General features: G+C 38.7%; 1 long non-coding RNA gene across 1 annotated transcript; it reads left to right on the top strand.

The window, feature by feature from the left end:
• The first annotated feature begins 1842 nt into the window (after nt 1-1842).
• On the top strand, nt 1843-10746 carry LOC137186738 (uncharacterized). Its single transcript, XR_010929093.1, has 4 exons — nt 1843-2056; nt 2155-2227; nt 9421-10052; nt 10145-10746. It is a non-coding gene; the product is annotated as an uncharacterized lncRNA (long non-coding RNA).
• The last annotated feature ends 11126 nt before the right edge of the window (nt 10747-21872 follow it).

The raw sequence follows: 21872 nt of genomic DNA, 5'->3' as shown, positions 1-21872 counted from the left end.
CTTTGTGATCAAGGGTTGATGTCGAATAACGTTAAAATTAAATAATTTATTTAGAGAAGTTGAATTAGCTTTTCCCTTTGCATCCCCCGGTACAACACGTTAAGCCTCGAGTCACACATGTCGAGCCACTCTTGCTGAATAATTTTCTTTATTAATTTTTTATCATTCTTAGGCCTTATTTATTTATTTATTTCACTTTCTTTTTATTTATTATTTTCTGTATATTATCTGTATATATTATATTATCTGTATACAGTGGTTGAGGACAGAAAAGGTGCTACTCAACATCCGTAAAATCTGTCCAGGGATTTTAAACAGCTATCAGGAAATTACTAATTGATTACTCAAGTTTCAGCAAACTTTCCCATTTACCCAAGGACCAATTGTTACACACCTTTTGTAATTTAATAATAATTTTTAATAAAACCCTCTCTTTGAAAACTACCTGTGACTCTTTGTGTCTGCCAGCTTGGCCCCTTACACACTAGGTGACATCATTACAATAAACATGGGCACTTGTACCACTAGTTCATTTTGAGTCAATCCCACATACACTGTCCTGCTGCTGGAAATGCTCATTAGTGCCCCAAATATGTGGCTGAAAACAGTCCCTAACAAATGCACTATTAACTCCTGTTTGAGTAATGTTTCTTAAAAACTACAGTGCCCAGCTATTTAAAGAAATTATTAAGCCTTTTTAAAAAATGAATGACCTAAAAATATATATTCTTGACCTGTTTTTAAAGATTTACGTCTTCAATGAGAACAAATAGGCTTGGGGCTGAGTGCTGACAGACAGACTGGCGCATGGTTGGTTTTGGTCTTTTCATGGGATTTATTGACAGTAACAAAATATAGAATATTTCCAGCCTTATCCTTTAACTCTGGAGTGTTCAAAATGTTGTGAATGTCTCTGCCATTGAAGGATATGATACATATAGCCTGTAGGCTGTGTTGATGATTATAGGTGATAGGGAGGATGATGATTGTCATGTCCTGGGCTTCTCCAGCGGCTCTTCCGCTATGTTCTTTCATGTCTTTGTGTCTGCTCTTCTGTCTGGAAAAAATAATTATGGCACTGCACAAGGCCATCATAACCCTCATGTGGGCAAAAGGCCCAATAATTATTTAAAGCCTTATTAGATGAATGTGCTGACATAAATCAGCCATAAGTCAGACATATGACAACAGTCAATGATTTTGGCTTTCTTGTGTTGAACCACAAACCACTTTTAGGATCTTGGTTTTAGTGAAGCATTTCCCCGGAATTTACTTTATTATGAAAAAATTGGGAAAGGCAGTTTCTAACTTGGCAGTCTGGTCTAACGCTAACTCCCTGACACATCAGCATTTGAACTGGTGGAAGCTAACAACAGCAGTGGCACAATGGTGGAAACAATACCAGAAACAATACTGTGGTCTGCAGATGTTGATCAAATCCACATGTTTTACAGTTCAGTCAGAAACACTTAAGTTAGGTAAGACTCTTGCGGAAAGTGTCAAAATAGAAACTAGGACTTTTCTGGGAGACCTATTCTTATGTAATATATGCATAAACATTTAAAAATAAGTCAAATCAAAGGTAATAAAAACTTGGGTCAAGGCAAAATAGAGAAATAGTGTATGAGAGCCGTGGTAAGCCTCTACATAATGTAGTGCCAGCCGTGGTAAGCCTCTACATAATGTAGTGCCAGCCGTGGTAAGCCTCTACATAATGTAGTGCCAGCTGTGGTAAGCCTCTACATAATGTAGTGCCAGCTGTGGTAAGCCTCTACATAATGTAGTGCCAGCCGTGGTAAGCCTCTACATAATGTAGTGCCAGCCGTGGTAAGCCTCTACATAATGTAGTGCCATGGAGTATTGGGGGTTGCCAGTTCTTATATCATGTTTGTAAGTGGCCAGCGGAGCCAATTGTGTATTTATTCATGTTCCTGGGTGGGTTGGCACACCCCAATAAAGTTTAAAAGAGAGAAAAAAAGGTAAATAGTGACGTCACACGCCAGATTGCCACAGGTTGCAGGTTGTCGATACAGGTTGTTGAGAGAGCAGATACAAAGTAAGTTAACTGAGTAAAATTTATATTAAAAATATAATGCTGTTTGTGGGGTCAGGGAGACAACGTTATGTAATATGTTTTTTGTTTATAGAGTGCAGTTGTCCGAGGCCAGGTTTACATGTGGGCACTATCCTCATCCACAATATTTGCACCCTTGGTTGGCAGAAAGAGGTATGTGGTTTGGCGTATTATGTTCATGGTATCGTTATTAGGGTTTTTTTTTTGTAACGTTTGTAGTGTGGTTTTAAGTAAATGTAATAAATATAACGTGTGTTTTTAATTGTAGTGATGAATTATAGTTATGCTGTGTTAAACATGGTAAATGTAATGTTTTTCAATACTATTGTAGTTGTGATATATGCTTTTGAGGTATAGAGACTAAGTTTTTTGATGTTTTTTTTGCTGTGTTTTTTAGTTTCACTGTACTTGAAGAATAAAAGTCATCATACCAGTTGAACTCAACGTCTGTTAATGTTTATGTTTGGGCAATCTTGCCTTCAGTTTGCTTTGTTCTCCCAATGTAAAAAGAAACCACATGGATACTCGAGTCTGTAAACCACATCTGAGGTTGTTTCTGTTTTAGGACAAGTAACTGTTCTCTAGTGAGACATTTTGCTTTATTGTAAGCTTTATCTGTAGTCTTGTGTTTTTATCCTCTTTTCTTAAATCTTTGCTTCATATCTTGAGCATTTCTTTCAAAATCTTCTTCTGAGTCGCTGATGCATTTAATTCTCTGAAACTGACCGAAGGGTATGTTATCTATCAACCAAGGAGGATGGAAACTGTCTGCCCTTAGGATGGTGTTGCGGTCAGTTGGTTTTCTAAATATGGAAGTATGTAAATCACCATCGTCATCTTTAAAGATCCTAAGATCAAGAAAATGGATTTCAGTTAAAGAGTGTGATTGAATATGTCTGGAATAAAAGTGGACTTTGGCTTGAATTGTGTTCTTGTTGTATTCAGCTGAGCATGGGAACGAGAGGCTGCTTGACTGGGGTTAGTATGATAGCAAACTTTCAACTGGACATTGCGATAGAACTTGAATAAATCTACCTTTTGTGTGAAACTCACTGGCAATGAAATATTTATGTGGGCAAATGTAAAACTTTTAGATAGGACAGAGACATAGCTGGTTGAAAGTGGAATGCCGGAGATGTTAATCACCTGTTCATTCTGATTTTGCTCCTGTTGTACAGGCCACGGCTTGGGACTTTTGATTGACCTGCCTCTGCCTCGTATGGTCTTCTGCCTTGTCATCTTCGTGTTCAGTTTTCTCTCTTGCGTCTGGAGTCTAAAAAATCAGTTGAAGAAGAGTCTTGCATCCCAGAATGGTCCTCATCGCTACTAAGCAGCTGAAAAGAAACCGTTCTTCTCCTTTGTGGCTGTGTCTTTGTCTTCTTTCTACTGTCTTCTTTGTAATCAGATTGATCTTGATCTTGTTTGAGCTCTTTCTGTAGTTTATCCAGTCTTCTTTTAACTCTTTTTCAAAGGGGAGTTGTTGTTCTTTGAATCTTGTAGATATCTCCTCTTTAAGTATGGCTATTTCATTCTGAGTTTGACATTTCTGCTTCTTGGCTTCTTCAATAAGAAGTAGCATAATGTCATTCAGGATGGCTTCCCATTTATGTTTAAACTCAGTATCTCCAAAGCCAAAGGATGGGATTTTTTTATTCTTAGTCCTCTTGGTATCATTTTCTCTCTCCACTAGTCTGATAATGTTGTCATATGTAGGTGTAATTTCAGTTATTTCTCTGAAAACTTTTTAAGCTTTAAAAAAATCTTTCTGGCATCTGTAGTCTGTGTGGAGCTCTGGTCAAAGGAAAAAGTATCTGAAACTATAATGCTCTCACCTTCTTCTTTTGAATAAGAAAAATATCCAGTAGCCATTTTGAGTGAAGAGCGGATAATTCCCCATGTTCAATGAACGGAGCTACTCCAGCTTAGGACGAGCCCTCCTTAAAAACAAATGTCAAAAACAAATCTATAGAGTGCTGCTTGGGTGTAGAAAGGCATTATGGTTGTAAGTGGTACTTTATGGTTAAAATCATAAAGAACAACTTTATGATTCTTTCCCATATGTCTTATTGCATCACATGTTGGGGACAGGCTGGAGAAACAGCCATAAGACTTCTTGAGTCCTTATATAAACAAACTCTTAAAACTCTGGACAAAAAGCCAATGCATTTCCATCACTGTAGGGTACTGGAGAAATACAATTTACTGAGCTTTGAGGATTTTAGATTATTCTCAAATTTGTGCCTAGTTTATAAAATTTTAAATGGTTTGGCCCCTCCTCCACCATGTGACTTTGTGTATACTCGCTCAGTAAGTTCTATTAGATCCTCCAGAATATCCTCTATACAAGATTGTACCATACCATTACGTCGTACTGCATTTGGGCTGTCAGCTTTCTCTGTGAAAGCCACAACTCAGTGGAATGCTGTGTGACCATTGAGTCTAAACTCAGTATGTGATGTGCTGTGTGTAGTTTTGTATTTTGTATTTGGTATGGTGTATTCTGTGTGTGTGTGTATTTTTTTTTTTTTTTTTTTGCTTTGTAGTGTTTGTTATGCTGTTGTATGTTTTTTGTTGGGGACTACAGATGCAAACTAGCTTCAAGCTAACTCTGGTGCAGTGCATCTTCAATGTTTCAAACTGCACACTGTCCCAGTCAATAAATAAATAAATCAAATCCCTCTGGTGCTTTTCAGTTTGGGAATCCTACTAGTTTAGAGTTATTGAAAAGATCTGAGGCACTCAAGAGTATAATAAATTTAAAAATCCTTTAAAATTAGGCAGTGCGGCCCACTGCCGCAGGGTTGAGTGGAGGTGTGTGGGCGTGTTTATTTGTGCTCTAGAATGTAACTGTGGAGAAACAACCAGAAAATAATGTTAGTAGCCATGAAATATTAAAGGCTTTTTACATTTATTACCCTCTTGGGTGCCTCAGAACTTTTCAAGAAGTCTAAACTGGTGTCTGAGACTTTTAAGAATGAATGAATCAGCACTCAAATAAAATGGAGGAAATTGAATCACTTAGTCTGTAAAAATGAAAAACATTTATTTTCAGTAACATACGCAATAAAAAATTGGCTCTAAACTTAAGTGATTCAACTGTGTATCTGGCATTCAGTGAGCTGTGACAGGCTCTGCTCACAGAACCATGCATAAACAAATTCACGCCTGGATTCTTCAGATGAGAAGAGGAGGAGGGTCACCAGAAGATTGTATTAGATTGCATCATGGTGATGTCCTCTTCAGACCTTATGGTGCTGAGATGAGAACAATAAACAACAAGCCCTCACTGCAGATAATAACTTTTTGAGCAATGACTGTACTTCATGAAGAATATGGACTGTGTTGGAAGAAGCCTGCAATGATTTAGTCAATGATTATGACATCTTGGAATATGCAGACATGACAGCAAAGCAGAGACAACAATACCCACTTGTTTTAAGTTTTAAGTGCAGAATAGCTCACTCAAGCGAGTTTTTTGTGTGTCGTCAGACCTGTCAGTATAATGGAAAAAGTGTTTACATTTGTTAAAAATACTCAGTGGCCCTTAGAAAAGACAGGAAAGTCAGGAATCAAGTACAAAAACATCTAAAAAAAATAAGTAAATATTTTAATGATGTTCCTGGGCAGGTTGACACAAATACTACACAATTAGACATTAGATAGCAGATGCAGTGTCTTATACAGGTGTATGAAAATACAAAATACAGACACTTGAAATGACAAACTGCTGACATGTCTGACAGGTAACTTAAAGGACAGGTTCACAATTTTTCAAGTGTGTGTTACAACAATAGTCAGGTGCCCAAATGAACATTGAAATAGGTTTTTCTTGCTGTAATCATTCCTTTTGTTCATACTAACCATTAGAAGATCCCTTTATAATGCACTTACAATGTAAGTGTTGGGGGACAAAATCCACAGTCCTCCTTCTGCGCAAAAATGTATTTAAAAGTTTATCTGAAGCTAATATGAAGCTTCAGCCATCCAAATTAGTCAAATCATGTATATATCTTTCAACATTAGTCTTTTTAGGGTCAAAGTCCTTCTTTTTGTTAATATACTTCCACTGCAGCTCAACAGGGAAACACTGTCTGAGGAAATACAAATAGGGAATTTTATGCTAAAAAGACTAAATGTGGCAGATATCCACTTGATATGACTAATTCAGACTGCTGAAGCCTCATATAAGCTTCAGATAAACTTTTAAGAAAGTAAAGTAAGTAAGTAAAGTTTATTTTTATAGCACCTTTCACAGATACAAAATCACAAAGTGCTTTACATTAATGAAAAATACACTTTTAAAGGCAATATTAAAAATGAACCATTGACAACAAACAGTGCAGGACTGACAAGTTAAAATCACAGTAACAAACAAATGGCACATAAGAGACACACAGACAGAGATATAAATAGGAGCAATATAAGTGGTTACACTATTTAGACAGGCTAACCAAAGCCTGTCTGAATAAAAACATTTTCAGCTGCTTCATAAACACGTCACCGGAGTCTAGAGATCACAGCGATAAGGGGAGAGCATTCCATAATTTGGGTGCAACAGCTTGAAAAGCCGGTCACTTCGGGTTTTATATAGGGTTTTAGGGACAGACAGTAATTTCTGTACAGTAGACCTTGGAGCCCGATTGGGCTTATAAGTGGCGTATACTAGGGTGTTTGACCTTGCAAGGCCCTGTAGGTTAGGTAAAAGAATTGAAATTCTTTTACATAGATGATGTGCTCCAGTTTAATTTGTCTGTCCTTTCATTCTGCATATATCTGTCTTTGTGCATACAGACACTTTTACTCATGAATCTACAAAGAGTTTTATGCAACTGGCCCCCATGGTATACACAGAATGCTTCCACACGGAGGCATCAAGGAGACATCGGTTGAATCCAAGGCCCAGTACCAATATCCACCTATTAACACTGAACCCATATAAACTTTGAATGTCACATGCACAATAAGTCAAAATGCCTGAGTGAAAGAGGGTGTAAGGGCTCCAAATGTTGTACAGACCTTTTCCACAGCAGACATTGTGACTCCTAGTCAAAATAGTAGGAAAAGCACAGGTGGAACTAATAACATTAACGATGGCTCTGTTGTATTCAGGTGTCCCAGTATGTCCCAGTATGACAGTGTGACAGTGAGCCAGCATGCACAATACTTCACTATCATTAATTTAAATATTTACACCTGTGCTTTTCCTACTGTGACATGTCAAAATGTCTCCTATGAAAAAGGACCATTAGAATGATGGTAACGAAATCACATGTTACCTGGGGAGAGGCATTTCAGTGACCCATTAAGTGTGTGTTTAAAGTGTGTGTTTAAGTGACCCATTAAGTGTGTGTTTAAAAATTATATGAAATAAAACTTTGAGAATTATTTAAAGAAACTCTGAGAACATAGAATGAAGAGTGTAATGCTATAGCCTTGTTTATCGCCTTGTAGTTAAAGTTGTAGTTTTTGACATTGCCAAATCCAAATAAGCCAAATACACATGGGTGTCAGAGGGACTTTTTATAATTGGCACTGTTTTCTGTCTTATGCCATATCTGCCTGTTCTAACATCCCCTGCTTTTCCTTCTCTACCCAACAATTGTCCTCAGCTCTTCTCACCATATCCTATGGTCACCTGATCGCCATCTGCCTGCATACCTGTCCCCTTGTCCCCATCACTCTTTTAGTATATACATTGGTTCACCTATCATTCCTATTTTTCAGATTCAGTCTATTGTGCCACAATGGATTTTTGTCTACCTGCTTGCTCCCTTTTTGGTGTTGTTTGCCCTCACTGACTGCTTACCTTTTTCAACCTTGTTTTTGAACAAAGACCAAGTAAACCTCCTTTTACCAATATGTGCTCTGCCTGTGCACTCTGCTAAAAAAGAGGCCCGTCTGACACTGTGGGCCAACCGCAGACAACTTGGACAAAATTGAGATAACTGCATCCTGGCCAGCAACCCCATCTACTGTGACCCCCAGGGAAAATTGCATATTGTGATAACTTTTTATTTTGACTGTATGTTCACTGGCTTTTGACACAGGGCAAATATCTGTTCATGAATGGATAGATGGATGAATGGATAGCCTTTTGACGCCCAGTTGTCTAGAATGGTATAGTACTGCTTTGTCCAACTGAAGCATTTAACCAAGATCTACCTCTCATTTGGATCACTGACTTTAAAAAGCACCACCCTTTTGGTCTTGTTTAAGCAGGTGAACCATCTAAAGAATGCAATTTAAACAAAATACTGCCAGGCTTTTAATATGCTCTAAGACAATCTCAGGCAGGCACACTCAGTATCATCTTTTAAATCACTTCATAAAACAGTATGTAATGCAAGATGACCACTGCTCCGACTAAAGCTTTGTAAAGTGCTGGAAGCATCAATGAGTACAAACTTGATAAAATAGACACACACTTAAATCTATGCAGTATTTCACAAACAGCTTACATGTATGCTCTGATGAAGGTCTGATAGACTAAAAGCTCAAAATAAAGTTCAATACTTCATAGATCTTTTTCCAAGTTAGTGTTGTGAATGGCCAAATGGTTAAAATTGTTGGTAATTTGCAAAGCCAGTTATTTTTATATCTAAATGTGCTCAAGAATTCACATAAATAAAAAAAATTAAAATTAAAATGCATAATTTCAATGACCAGTTAGGTTTGAATATCCAATCACGACACATCATCAGGTAGAGACAAACGTGTGAGACCATTATTAATCAGAAATATCATGAAATACTTGAATATTTTGAAAAGAATGTTTTTGCAAATTTAATGTGAAATACTTGGCCATAGTGACTTGAAGTGTGATTTTTTTGCGTGTAAAAACTCAGAATCAGATTTCCTCAAAAATTAATTTATTTCAGAAGATGCAGGCTGCAGACATAGGCCACACCTTAAGTCCCTCAAGAACAAAGAAATTGAATATTCATCAGTAATTCGGTGTGAAAACCTTTAAAACACACCTAAACTCTGCCTGCCTTTTCTCTAGCAAATAAAAGTCTCTGAGAGGCATCGCCTCCCTGAGCTGGCCTCCTCCCCATGAGTAAGAAACTACCACTTTAAGACTTTGGGACCTATTTTAATCCTTGGATGCACTGTCTGGGGCCAAGTGGTTTTCCGCCATGGACTTAGTCACTGGCTACAACCAGATGCCAGTAGCAGAGGAAGATAAACCCAAGACTGCCTTTTGTACCCCTTTTGGGTTATTTGAATTCAATTTGAATGCCATTTGGGTTGTGCAATGCACCAGGCACATTCCAACGCCTTATGGAAAGAATGTTTGGCCAGTCATTACTGTTGTATCTTGATGACATCATTGTCTTTTCTTCCAGTGTGGGAGAACACTTGAGCTGGCTGGATCTGGTGCTGAACCATCTGCGACAGGAGGGGCTCAAGGTCAAATTGGAGAAATGCTCCTTTTTTAAAAAAGAGGTACAGTACCTGGGGCACCATATTTCAGAGAAGGGAGTCTCCACTGACCCTGGCAAGATTTCAGCAGTTGCTAACTGGCCTCACCCCACAACTATCTCTGAGCTCAGGTCTTTCCTAGGCTTTGCCAGCTATTATCAGCGCCTTGTGGAGGGGTTCTCCAAACTGGCTGCACCGCTGCATCATCTGCTGGCTGAACTCTCTGGGGGAAAGACTTGTAAAGGCCGGGGGGCATTGCTGGGACAGGACTGGTCAGAAAGCTGCCAGAGGAGCTTCCAGGAGTTAAAGGCCCGGTTAGTAGGTGAACCTGCTTTAGCTTTTGCTAATTTTTCTCTCCCATTATCCTGGAGGTCGACGCCAGTCACAGCAGTTTGGGTGCCGTCCTGTCTCAGGAGCAGGATGGCAGAGTGAGGCCCGTCGCCTATGCCAGTCGAAGCCTCCACCCTGCTGAAAAGAATTACAGCTCTATGAAATTGGAGTTCCTTGGCATGAAGTCAGCAGTGACTGAAAAATTCAGTGGAGTTATACAGCCAAGGTAGCCTCATTTTATCATTGTGTGTTTCGATAAATGTAAAAAAAAGAAGAAGATAGGACTAACCTGTGTTTCTTTTTTTTTTGTCTCTGCAGCTGTGACTGCCACTGCTGCTTTGTTATACCTGAAACTGACTTGATTTTTAATTTCCTTTATTGAGTTTTAAGTGCTAGGTTTTATTCAGTGATCTTAGTGTATTTATGTTTTATTTCTTTTAGTATATTCCTAATTTGTTTTACATTTTGTGGTGGTTGTGAAGTTTACTTGGTGTAACTTATTTATTGTTTTTAACTAGCTGATTCTTACAGAGGTGGTGCTAACATTTAAAAGGTGGCTTTGTGCTTTTATTTATTTATACTTCTTGTGTGCATATATATTTTGTGATTTGTTTGTAGTGTTAACGCCAACCTAAACTGTAACACCCTTGTATGTTTCCTTTTTTTAGTCAATTCCTCCAACTCCCTATTTTATGTATTTTTTTTATCTTTTTAATATGGTTTTTTAAAATTATTTTAGGATCACTGAAGCCTAGACACTTACTAATGTTCTTCAGTTTGATGTTTTTTTTACATCCTCTATTTTTACTGCCATTTATTATATGCTGCATCATGGAAGAAGATTAAAAACAACAACTCTTTTTAATACCTTAAAAAACCAGGTCTCTATTAATTTTTTTTTGTGAAACTTACCTGTGTGATCGAAGTAGGAATTCATTTGATGTATTCCCTGGGTGGAATTCCTAGGGTGGCGTTGTTGGATTTTTTTAACTTAGTCTAACTTGAGTTTTTAGACAACCCCTCATCAGGTTAAAATTCTGACATGTATTTTTTAAAATATATTAATATACACAATAATAATCTTTCACATTGTAATCCTTTTATTTGTTACCTTTTGCATGTTTGTGCACTGCTGCTTGTCCTGTTTGTGTAACAAGCAGAGTGTGGGCCCTATTTTAACGATCTAAAGCACACGGTCTGAAGAGCATGGTGCAATTGCATTGAGGGTGTGTCCAAATCCACTTTTGCTATTTTAACGGTGGAAAAATGGTCGATGCGCCAGGCACATGGTTCAAAGGGGCTGTCCATCGTCTCCTAATTAATCATGGGTGTGTTTTCGGTGTAACATGCAATAAACCAATCACAGTGTCATCTCCCATTCCCTTTAAGAGCCAGGTGCGCTTGCACCTTGGCGGATTGCTATTATGACGGCACATTTGCCAAGTAGTAAGAAGGAGCATGTCTCTGCAGAGGAAACAGATCTGCTTGTGCGCAAAGTGAAAGTACACAATCCATAACGAGCACACTGCTGCTCCTGGACCCCCCCCCCCCCCCCGTGGTCAGCCCCAGACCACCAGTTTAAGATCCTGTTCTTTCATTTGTTGCAAATTTATCTTTGTTTGGTTTTTGAAAAGGTTTATTCTCTTAAATTACAGCTTTGGTTTCCTTAAAATCGTTTTGTTCAGTAATGGAGTAACAGGTCAAATCAGCAGGGTTTTAATTGTTGAAAGTATGGAAACATGATCACTGTGCTCTCAAAAATGTTAAAGAATATTTGTTAAATATCGTTCAAAAATTAAATCATTAATTTTAATCATGTAAAAAATCATTAACACAGTTATCAGGACTTGATCAGCTCTCCAAGGTTCTGATCCTGCTGCTGGCAGCAGCTAGAAGCTGTGCAGATTTATTTCCTTCTTTAGTTTAATCATTGTTTTCACCTCATTTATTTCCTCATGTGTTCCTCATGTCATCATGTATTAATGTAGCAGGAAAGTCGATCTGTGTTTGATCTATCGTTGTCCACCTGTTTAAATACCTAAGTGTATTGCCACGATTTGGTCAAATAATTAAACAATTTAATCCATCATTACTGCGATTAGTTAATTCTGATAAATGTAGATAGATCCTGGCTTGTTGTAGCAGCCTGAAGGACTCTTTATACATCCATGGAAGGACTGTTAAGGACTGTTTTTAAGCTTATGGGAGAAATTATCTGGACTGTGCAGCACAGCAGCAGCAGGACGCCACCAAGGAGGCTGGAGAGAGAAGCAACCGGAGACACAACCAAGAGAGTTAGCTTGTTTGTCATTGTTGCTAATTATATCAGACTGGTTAAGCAGCAGCCATAAAGTTCTGTTACCTAACAAACAAGATGACCAACAGCCACAAATGAATGTTATGACATGAATACTTCATCTCCATGATAGAAAGAAGAAGACATCAGATAACATGAGTCAGATACAGCTTCTCTCTCTCTGTCTCTTTGGTCGCTTTCATCTCTGATGGTTAAATGTCTCTGTGTGTGGCCGTTGTGTGAATTTATCTCAACAAGAATGCAGCAGAAATCATAATGTGTTGTGGGTAACATTAGTTTGCTTGTTGAAGTTACAGTGAGCTGTCTGGACTCACTCATTCATTTGGAATTGATCCCGTTTTTAATTGAGTGGTTATTCAGTCACCTGTTGATGTTGTATGATTAGTGAATGAGTGCAGGAGGTCTGGCAGCTTGCGTCTGACAGTTTCTTTAGTTCGTTTTTAAGCTGAGCCGTATATTGAGTAATAAGCTTAAAGTAACTAGAATAACAAGTGTTAACTAGTGGTGTAACGGATCGTAGTTGATCCGTGATCCGTACCCCCCACAGTAGGCATATTAACTGCGGATTAATTGCAAAATTTAATGTCACATTTAAGACAAAGTAAACAAACTGCTGTAAGTACAAGTCATGGACAGACAGCGTGTCGCTAACAGGGATTTTGAAGAGCAACGATCAAACCAGCATCTAACGGGTCCGAAGTGACATTTGCAGTTACGTTTACCTGCTGTTTAATGTGCTGCAGCTGAGCAGCTAATTACCTATCTAGCTGCTAACTGCCGTTAGCGGTGAATGTTTGTTTGGTGGCTCGTTCAACAAGCTGCAGGACAAGACGTGTGTTCATGTTTCTAAGTTATCATCAAGTTTTGATGATGTGGACAGACGCTGTTTCATTCACTACCCTGTTTAAAAGAGGAAGGTATCATGCCTCATATTGCAATAACTGAGCATTGAATATTTTATATATTTACATTGGACATCTTAAATGTTGTTTTCATTTAAGACCATAGGCAAAAGTTCATTGCTGTTTCTGGCTTTAAGTGTGTTACAGAATGAATGGAATTTTATTTGTCTCCCCCTTTTTTTTCCGCTGATCCTAAAAATGATCTGATCCGTGACTCAAATCCGTGGTATGATCCGAACCGTGAGTTTTGTGTTCATGTTAACACCCCTAGTGTTAACAAATATAAGAAAATATATAGGAAACACATGTAAATCATGTTTTTGATGAGAACATAAATTTGTTGTCACAATAGAACAATACTATAAATTTGAATTTCACTTTGTTAGTAAAATGACACATTCTGAACCACTTTATGGCTAAAATGAGCATTTCTTTGTTTAGAGACATTATGTATATGCTAAATATCTTTAAAGAAGCAGCCTTTACACCACTCAGGGGTTTTTGTTTTTGAAAGGAAATTGTTTTATTGGCATATAAAATTGCCCCCCACCCCTCCAATTTCATCAGGTGGGGGACAATCATGTAGTTTGATGCGGTTTGTTGTAAGATTCCATGTTGGTTTTCCTCCTGTCCTCCCCAATTTTTTGAGTCACCAGCCGCCACTGGTGTGCATGTGCGTGTGCACTAGTATGGGTAGGCGTTGTGTGTGTGTGTGTGTGTGTGTGTGTAAGGATATAGAGGGAAAGGAGCAGAGGGCAGGAAAGAGAAGAAGGAAGGAGAAGAAAGAAATTAATAGAAAAAAAAGCTTCAGTGTTGTTGTGAGGGGTCTCTGGTTGGGCATCAGGGTGGAACCAGGATGAGTTGGATGAGTTTTATTATTATTATTATTATTATTATTATTATTATTATTATTATTATCATTTTTTCCTCTCGCTCTCTACACCTCTATACCTAAACGAGGTGGTTGGACAGGAGCCACCAGCCAGGACCTCCGAGCAACCATAGCCAGAGTTGGTTTGGGGAAATGAAACATAACAAAAGATAAAATAAATAAGTATGCAAACCAGTTAGTAATAATAACAAAGAAAAAATAAATAAATAAATTTAAAACAATTTAACATAAATCCAAATATAACAAATGTAAATTATTTCCATTTAGCACACAGGCCTAAATATTAACAGATGATCATAATAGGAAGAATAATATATATGTTTCAACTACACACCAATAAAGCAATACAGAATTACCATCATTAGCACACAGTAATATGTATGTGTATGTATATACCAGGTTAGGCTGACCCATTGTTGCTAACTTTGGAGCTAACCCCCTTCACTTTTACAGCAGTTGGGGAAATACAGACGTGACTTTTCTTGGTCTTGACAAGCTGCAGCATTTCTTAACTTACACACTGTAGTCTGTACTGTACATTTACTATCAGACTGACCACTTATTGCCAACCTTTTCCTCTGCTCTGCTCGCATTCACATCACTTTTCTGCCGCTCGCTCTCTCACTCAACTACTCACTCACCCGTTACGCACACATATTACGCAGTACCATATTCCTTAAAAGGAGCTACCCTCCCAAGAGTTTCCCAGGCAACAACACAGAGGTTAACTCATGTTTTGGAACAGCGCTGCGCAGAGGCTCCCAAACACTATTGATTTCTGAATGAATGGCTATTTGGTGTTATTTTTGGTATTAAAAAATACTTTTTTGACCTGGCGGGGGTTCTCGTTGCCTGATGAGTGAAAAGCACTGATAATGCATTATAAAATGATAGATATGATACTTTTATAATTCATTATACAATGCTTCATAATGTATTATGATCATTGATATAAAGCATTATGAATACTTATAAGCAGATTATAACTCATTATAAGTATATTTATAATGCATTATAGACATGGGCATCATAGAAACTGTTACCATGTTTATTTTAGTCATTGTAAGGGTTTAATTCTGTGTGTGTGCAGATTTAATTCTTGTAATTCTAATTTGATGGACACTGAAACAAGGAAATTCAGATTGTGTGATAACTGCTCTGCACACTTGTGTTAGGGCTGTTTTGTTTTTTTGATTCTATCTGTGAATGGAGCTGCTTCATCTGCCATCCAGCTCGTTATTGCTGCTCGTGGATACCTTCAACTGAACTAAGGAGCATTCTATTTTATTTTAATTTTTCCTGAGATCTCAGATTATTTTATTCTTCTTGGGCCCAAAACAGACTTAAAACTGACCACAACTGATGTCATAAAGAAACTCAAAGTTGGCAAACAACATTAAAGGAACATTTGAAGTGAAGGAACCCAAGACCAAATAAGACTAATAACCTTAAGGTAACTTAAGGGAAAACAAATGACAAAACTGTCAAGAACCGATAACTGATAAGAAGTGCACTTTGATCCAACAGAGGATACATTTAATTTGCGTATCAAGCACTGAGAGTTGAATACTTCGTAATTTCTAATTTACTGCAGTTTTGGTTGTACATTCATTTGGTTTTAATTTTATTTTTTGTTGTATAATTGAGTTAAAGATTTGCATCAATTAAAGAAATATTTTTTCTAAAGAGATGCTTTGCATGTATAAAAAGAAGCTATCAGGAAAATGAAAAAGGACAGAATGCCTTTATAAATATATTTTCTATTATATTTCCAAAGTCAGCGGTCATGTGTTTTGTGTGGCCTCCTTGTAGAGGTATTATGTTTCTTTTTTGAATTAGCCTGTTATTTCTATACTATTTTTGAATTTCATGTTGAATTTGGTTTAGCTTCAGTTTAATTTTCAGTAGTTTGTTTTTATTAATTTTGTTTTCATCACAGATTGTTGGAGAGCTTATCAAAGACTGTCACAAGATGGTTCCATCCATTATCATGCCAACCATAGGCGACACTTTGTGTATCTACAGACAGGGTCTCATACACAACATATTGAGGTGAGTGGAGGTGCTTCCTCTCATTCACCAGCTTTCACGCTACCACTGCTCGCTCTCTCTAGCTTGCTTGACCACTGCTTCTCTCTCTTTCTCTCTCCCTCTCATCTTAAAATGAGTCAGGAAGGCATCAGCAGTGAAACAAGCGTTTGAAACAACTATACTGTATTTTGAAACAGCGAGAGTAAATAGAGAAGCTGGCCAATTCATGTAATAAATATACAAATGACAGACGTAATCACTATAAGCGGTTTCCACTGTACTATCTGACAAGCCGCCCAGCCAAAGTGTGAACAAGCAAAAGAGATAGAAATAATGTTATTGACAGCTCTTTACATTTTCTGCTTTTATATGCCTCTTAAATATTTAACAATCACGTCAGTAGGCATATATTATTTTTTATAATCAGTTAATGTCAGTGAAATGGTCACATTGTGTTGATCATAACGCAATTTTATATCTCTCAATTCTTCAGTCTGTAGATGGCTATATGAAATTTCTTCAAAAAAAGTGGCAGCTCCGCTGAAGGCCAGTCAGGTGACAAGATTCTGCCAGTTCAGACAAATATAAATTTAAACTGATTGATCACTCATTAAGCCTCGAGTTCTTGTAAATCTGAGTTTAATAAAATAACGTGTTACTAAAAACAGGCGAGGAGAGGGAGAGGAGGAAGATGGAGGAGACTGACAGGGCTGAAGGAGCAGGGCTTATGGAGGTTAGTGATCAAGAAGAAAGCAAGTGGGAGTTGTTTAAGCTTTCAGTTAAAATGAATACTGAATTTTATGACATAGGCCTGTTACTCATACTAGGCATAAACTAGCCTAAATGATTTTATGACGTTTTTATTTTTAGAGGTTCACACCTCAAACATCAGTCTGTTTATGAATAACATACTTAGGACCTGCAACTTATCTCCACCCAGACCTCCCTGGTAAATGCTTAGCCTCCCTATCCATAAATCTCTGGTGATGCCAGCAGGGCTGTGTGTTGGGGAGGAATTTGTTTGATGAAAGGTCCAAGTTTACATAAATGTGCATATTTGTGTAATTTATGGTCTTTGAAGGGATTTTTGAAGTACGATTTCATGCAACTATTAACTGTCAACAGTCCTGGTATCCATTATCCAACAACAAAGTCAATTTTCTTTGATCTCTGCTCAGCCTTTGACACAGTGAACCATGTCTTAATCAGGTCTGTCTCTTTTATGCTTGGAGATGCTTCCTCCTCTCGTGTTCCTCTTTTTTGAGGGGTCCCCCAGGGGTCTATGCTGCGTCCCCTTTTATTCACTATCTGCATGCCACCCCTGTATGGAGGACCACAAGGGTCACGGAAATAGTAATGAAATTTTTAATTATTTTTCATCAATGTGAAAACGCAGTTTTAAAAAGAGAAATAAAGAACTCAATTTGCAAACTGAATTAAGAATACAGCTTTTAATCAGGCATTTAAAAGGGCAATTCCTTTTCCCATTTGTATTTCCTCGCTGCTTTTCCTTTTCCTATTCCATTTATCCTCTCCATTTAGCCTTTTTATGACATTTTTGGTCCCTGCCCTGTTAAAACAATGAAATCAGTCTCACCTGGAAGCCTTCCCTCCCTTGAGCAGCTCCTGGCTTTCATGATAAAAGCTCCTTTGGGTCTTGTCAGTACAGGCTGCCACGTTATGTTGGTGGTTTCATTGTTTGTAGTGATACTCAGGTTTTATTCTAACAAATGTGGGCTAGCTATGTTGTATGTATGTAAATAACATAAGCCTAATTGATGATTAGCTCCAATCTCAAACTGGCAATCTCAAATGGAGTAGAGATGTTAGCTAGCTAACGCTAACTTTCCTGAATCTGCCGGTTCAGCCGCTTTGGTGCCAACCTCAAGTGGCCATTCAAGGAACTGCAGTTTTTGGCACTTCGGCATTGGCTTCATTTTTCAGTCACGGAGGTTGCTGCTTGAGTAACAACAACATAAATGAAACATAACCTGCTTCAGTTTCATAATACCTCAGTATATGATTTTGAAATGAGTTCATGCTTATTAAACTGTTGACAAATGTCTCATGATAGCGTAACATCAGACAGATATTAATGTTAGCCGAGTAGCGTTAAGTTACACAGGGGCAATGCTAACAGCTGGGCTGTTTGTTCTGTAAGTTACTGAGATGAACCAGCAGATTCAGGAGAGCTAGCATTGGCTAACTAATGTCTCCACTCCGTTTCAGATTACGAGTTTGTGATTGATGCTAATCATCAATTAGACTTATGTTATATACATAACATAGCTAGCCCACATTTGTTAGCATAAAACAAGTATCACTACAAACAATCAAACTACTGACATAATGTGACAACCTGTACTGACACGACTCAACAGAGCTTTTATCATGAAAGCCAGAAGACACTCAAGGGAGGGGGGGCTTCTGGGGAAGACTGATTTACTTTGTTTTAACAGCGCAAGGCTAAATGGAGAGGATAAATGGAATAGGAAAAGGAAAGGCAGTGAGGAAATGGAAATGCAAATGGGTATGGATAATTATTTCATTTGTAAATCTTTTTAAAATTCCTCATTTTATTGCCCATTAAAGTATCAAATAATGAATTACTTTGTAATTTAGTCTATTTATTTATGGATTAATTAATTGATTTGTAAACTAATTTATTAATTCCTGATTTTATTGTAGTTTCTTTGTTATTAATTAATTAAATGCTTTATTACTATTGCTGTGACCCTTGTGGTCCTCCATACCCCTGCGTAAATCATGCGTATGATAATGATTTTCACTGCCACACAGATGTGTAGCTTGGTATTACTGATGTGTCCTTTATTATGTCTTGCTGTGCCGAAATTAAGAAAAAGATGTCCAAACATTTCCTGTAGTTGCAGTTCCCTGCACCAAATTATACATAATTGTAATCACTGCTTCTGGCCCCAGCACCTGGCCTGTAACCTTCAGTTTTCAAAGTCTGACACTGTGGGCTGACCTCAGACAAAATTGAGATAACTGCACCCTGGCCAGCAACCCCATCTACTGTGACCTCCTGTGAAAATTGCATATTGTGATGATGTGAAATTATTGTTTGACTGTATGTTTACTGGCTTTCAATACAGGGCATATATCTGTATATGAATGGAGCGTGCAGCAACTCCCCATTCCTTGGGTTACCTTGCCACCATGCCTGTCTGATCCAGAGCTACACCTTCTGTCCCTGCTGGTGTGCGGCAACCTCCTGTCCCTACTGGCATGCGGCAACCTCCTGTCCCTGCTTGTGTGCGGCAACTCCCTGTTCCTGCTGGCGTGCGGCAACTCCCCATCTTGGCTGAAGTGCGGCAACTCTCTGTCTTGGCTGCCTGCAGCATCCCCAGTGGCGTCACCTTCTGAGCCTGCAGCACCCCCCGTGGCATCATCCCCTGGGCCTGCAGCACCCCCGTGGCATCGCCCTCCGAGCCTGCAGCAGCATCCCCCATGGTGTCGCCATCTGTGCCTGCAGCAGCACCCCCTGTGGCGTTGCCCTCTGAGCTGCCTTCACTGCCAGCCTGCAGCCCAACCACCAGAGCGGCTCGTCACCATCTGGTCGCTCTCCCAAGTGACTTCTGCCATCTGTCCTGCACCCCAGTCGCCCTCCAGAATGGCTTCAGCCTTTGGCCCTGCCCTCCGGTTGCCGGTCTGAGACCTTTTTCTGTGCCCCTGTTCAGCCCCCAGGCTGTTCACCTGGGACTCCTTGCTCTGTCTCTGCTCAGGCCCTGGGGCGTCCCCCTGAACTTTCTGACTCTGCCCCTGTTTGGCCCACGGGTCTTCCACCTGAACTTTTGCTCTGCTCCTGTTCAGTCCCCCGTTTGCCTGGGGCTCCTGGCTCCGCCCCTGTCCGGCTTCAGGCTGCCCATCTGAGTGCCACCTCCTAGGTTCCCAGTGTCCTGGCTGCCTGCCCGAGTGCCACCTCCCTGGCTACCTGCACCTTGTCCTGGCCTGTGGACTGTCGGTTTTGGCCTCCTCCTCCCCCGTCTTGCAACGGCCATCCATCCTGTGTCCCTTGATGGCATTTGTGGGACGTCTGGGATCCGTCCCTTATGGGGGGTCTGTCAAGTCCTGCCTGGACTTTATCTGTTATTTTTGGACTCTTTGTGTATTTTGGTCTCTTGAGTTTTCAGTGTTACACTTATGTTGCCTGGTTTTGGTTTTCTCTGTGTTTCCCTTGTGTGTTCCTTTACTCCTCCTGTGTTCATGTACACCTCCTCTCACCTTTGTTAGCTCAGCCCTGCTCCAAGTGTCTTCCCCAGTTTATCAGCTCCCAGTCTGCCCGTGTGTTGTCACCTGTTGTCTGATTACTTTAGTTCCTGTTTTATTTTGAAATGTTTTCTCCTCGTGTCTTGTGCGCTTTACTTCCTGGGTTTTCCCATTTTACATATATTTTACTGAAAGGTGGGGCTCTGAGGAGGCCCAAAGTGTTCATAATTAAAGAAATATTATGAAAACAATATCATCAAACAAATATTATGAAACAAATAGGTTAATCATATGATTAAATACAGACTAAATATAAAATATATCCATAAAAATGTGAAATAATCCAATAGCAAAAATTTAAAAACTCAGTCTAATATTATTCAAACCACAAAAGAGTGTATTGCATACCATTTTATTTCACTCCAGCACTTTTTAATATTGACATTTTTTCCCCTCAAAGCCTATTTATGTCTCAGTTTTATTTTATGTCATGTTTCATGTCTTTAATCTAAGTCTACAAATAGGGCAGGTCCAGTTTTGTGATTGACTGTTGCTATGTGGTCAGAATGAGCGAGAGGCCAATCACATTGTAGCTACCTGCAACGTCAGGTCACAGTCATGGGTCATTTTAACGTCAGCTGTCACATGTTCAAACTGAGCTTGGAAAAAACCGGTTTCAAATACTTTGCTCCCTACAGATGGAATAAATTATAATATTTGCAAGAAAAGAAGAAAAACAGAGAATTAAAGAATTAGTCAGCAACCCACAAAATACGTGTTAATTCAACCGTCAGAGAAGAACCAGCGTCAAGGATCAAGTGTTGTGGTCATTACTCCTGGAATTAGAAACCTGGTAATATTGCAGGGAAATGTGTGTCATGTAACCTGTATAGCACAGATGTTTGTGTTTATGGAAAATTGGCATAATCTCACCATTTGATTGTAAAGTTTCATCTCTCCCAATAGAATTTTTAAATAAATCTATAGCAGTGAGCAATGCTGTGAAGAACATAACACACTTATATCAAAAATTGAGTTGTTGTAAAGGTAATATCTTAATTTACCCAACACAGTTTCATTCAAATCATAGAAGTCTGTTTTACATTGTACATGTGTTTAGTGTTTAATGGAAACAGTTCTGAAATAATCATCGGGGCACCTGTTTAATTGAAAAACTATGATGTTTTCCACAGATGATGTGCTTCTAACAAAAAGAGACAGGACAGAAAATGCATTTACAGGAAATTACAGGAAATCCACAAATGCTGTGGGTAAGAAATATTTGACAGTCACCAATGCCAGGAAGAAAACCACACACTTACAAAAAACATTTGGCTGTTGTGAAGGTTATCTCTGAGTTAAAGTTACTGGTTAAAAATGTTCACACAAAAAGTTTATTTGTGTTGGAAAAACACATTGGATACATTTTAAGAGTGGAATTATAAAGGAGTGATAGATTTCTGGAGGATCTGGAAAGGATCCAGTAACATACTGAACAGACACAGAGCTCTACTGTCTGAAACATGTTAGTTTAATGTCTGAATCTTTTATTATGTCATCCAGATGTCCCTTAATGTATCCGGGATTTCACACAAACATCTGTACCGATGTTCTATTTGTTTCCCACAGCTGGCTGCGCAACAGCAGCTGACACAATAAGTGTATCTGAACTTA

Source organism: Thunnus thynnus, chromosome 7, assembly GCF_963924715.1.
Source record: "Thunnus thynnus chromosome 7, fThuThy2.1, whole genome shotgun sequence".
Taxonomy (NCBI): Eukaryota; Metazoa; Chordata; class Actinopteri; order Scombriformes; family Scombridae; genus Thunnus; species Thunnus thynnus.
This window is presented reverse-complemented; position numbering and strand designations above follow the sequence as displayed.